Source organism: Puntigrus tetrazona, unplaced genomic scaffold (assembly GCF_018831695.1).
Source record: "Puntigrus tetrazona isolate hp1 unplaced genomic scaffold, ASM1883169v1 S000000828, whole genome shotgun sequence".
In the NCBI taxonomy this organism is placed as follows: domain Eukaryota; kingdom Metazoa; phylum Chordata; class Actinopteri; order Cypriniformes; family Cyprinidae; genus Puntigrus; species Puntigrus tetrazona.
The window spans coordinates 1-2309 of NW_025048429.1; the positions used below are offsets into that span (position 1 = coordinate 1).

The 2309-nt window shown below is 37.1% G+C and overlaps 1 long non-coding RNA gene across 1 annotated transcript; it reads left to right on the forward strand.

Annotated features, from left to right (window-relative positions):
- The first annotated feature begins 140 nt into the window (after positions 1-140).
- Positions 141-1663, forward strand: LOC122335588. The gene is made up of 3 exons (XR_006248982.1): positions 141-512; positions 1351-1425; positions 1521-1663. It is a non-coding gene; the product is annotated as an uncharacterized LOC122335588 (long non-coding RNA).
- Positions 1664-2309: the final 646 nt, after the last annotated feature.

Consider the following 2309-nt stretch of genomic DNA (forward strand, 5'->3'; position numbering starts at 1 on the left):
ATATATTATTGGTATATTATATTTTATATTCTATATAAATGCTCATACAATGAATTATGAATGCAGTACTTTAGTTTTTGGCCCCGTTTTCCATGAGCCAAGACTTTTTCTGTGTACACAAAAGGCCTATTTCTCTCACACATTGTTCACAAACCTGTCTATATCTGTTAGTGAGAACGTACACACGATGGAAGCAAAAAATTGTATTTTGGATGCGATTCACTGCAATCAATCAGTTGATGGCACTAATAAATACACATTTAGACACACAATTTGGCTTAGTGATATTGGTGACATAAAGTGTTAACTTGTGCCGACTTTTTTACATTTCTTTTTAGGATCTGCCATGCATAGATGAGCTGTCCAACCAGTCGCTGTTCTCGTCGCCATCTGACTCTCTGTCTGAGTATCCAGACCCTTCAGGATTCGCCGTCGATGGCCTGGCACAGCTATCCAATGAGGGCCCCGCGGCACCCGTGTACTGGGATATAGCTGGACACAGTCAGAGACAGGTATTCATGCGCTGGTCTCACAGCTGTTTGCATGCACGCTTTCAACGGAGCTCGTGGTCTTGCATCGACGAAAACAGATCACTTCAGCCGGCATGAGATCACCTGTGTGTGTCATACGCGACTGGAAAGCATCCTTGCTCGAGATTAAAACGCATCCAGCCCTTGCAATCACTTCTCAGTGTGGGAAAAGAAAAAATATACTGCACGCTTTGAGTTACAAAAGATATAGTGCACTCTCAAAGGAGACGTGGTGCAAACTTAAGAGGACAATATGAGTCTGTGGCAGAATAATACAAAGCAATTTCATAGTCTTTTGTCATTTTTATAATGCTGAACTGGAAGATCCATCCGGTATCTGCCAATGGGTTTTGAAGTTTACTGTGTAATTGTAAACTTAAGGTATAATTACTGCGTGAATAATCTTTCAAAATAGCAAGATATCATTGTTCCAAACTTCATTTCTTAACCTTCAGGTCAGTTTGTTACAGCGCCAAGAGCTTTTTCTGTGCAAGCTCCTTTAGAGGTGCATTAACGCGTTTAATCACTAAACGTGGGCACGTGGCTTTGCTTAAGCTTCTTTTCTGCTGATATTTTGAAATTGCTAAGGGGTTTTTGATGCCTTATTTAACATCCCAACTCAAACACGTGCATCAAAACTAATACATGTACACACGTTTTAATGTCACCGTTAGGGAAACGCCTGTAAATGCAAACTAAAGCTCAATTCTTGTAAAGTATGCATCCAATAATTAATCATTTTCATTGTATAGTACAGTCTTAATATTCATGTATGAAATGCATATCTTAACGAATAAATCTCTGTATCTGCGTTCTTCAGCAATCCCTGAGCATTTTTCAGAGTAGGTTGGATGATGTTAGTACTATCCTGTCTGCATCCGTTGCAGGATTTAAGGTAGAACGTCTCCTTTTCTCTCTTAATTCTCTGTCCTCTGTTTCACCACATTTCATCATCTTTTGTTTTCTCCTCATTCATTGCTTCATTTCCAGGCCGCTGCTCCTCCACTGCCACCACCACCACCACCGCAGGAGGAAGAGGAGGAGGCAGATGAGGAAGAGACGGAGGAGCTGGGGCACGCGGACACATACGCCGAATATAAGCCATCCAAATGTAAATAGACATCCTGTGTTATACTAACCTACAGCTCATGACTGGGCAATATGAGGCGAATATGTACATTATTTCACGTTTAGAACACGTTGCACCTTACAAGTGCTTAAAAAGTCTTGATTTAATTTTTTTTTTAAATTTTGAAATATTTTAAATAGTACGTTGTAATATTTTAAAGGTTGTAAATATTTAAAAAGTTGTCATTTTAAGAGGAAACAATACCCTCAGTATTATTCCCTCTTAAAATGATAATTAGAACTTTTTAAATATTTACAACCTTTAAAATATTATAACGTACCATTTAAAAAATATATTAAAATATTTCAACAGTAATTGATACATTTTGATGTGATTATTAAACTTCAAAAGCAACAATTTAATTAAACTGCTCTAAGTTGGTGCTGTTTCATTTTCTACAGGGCTCAAAATCAATTAACTATGCATTTATGCCAAACAATTGCTTATGATGCACTGTTAATAGATCATTTATAGTCTTTACAGTGTGGATTGTTGTAGATGCTTGACAGAGTCCATATTTTATCTTTTAGAATGAGCAAATTCAAAATACAAGTCTGGTTTATTTTGGACTTGAATTTAATGTAAAAAAAAAAAATAAAAAAGTGTGTGTGTATATGTGTGTGTGTGTGTGTGTGTATGTATGTGTGTGT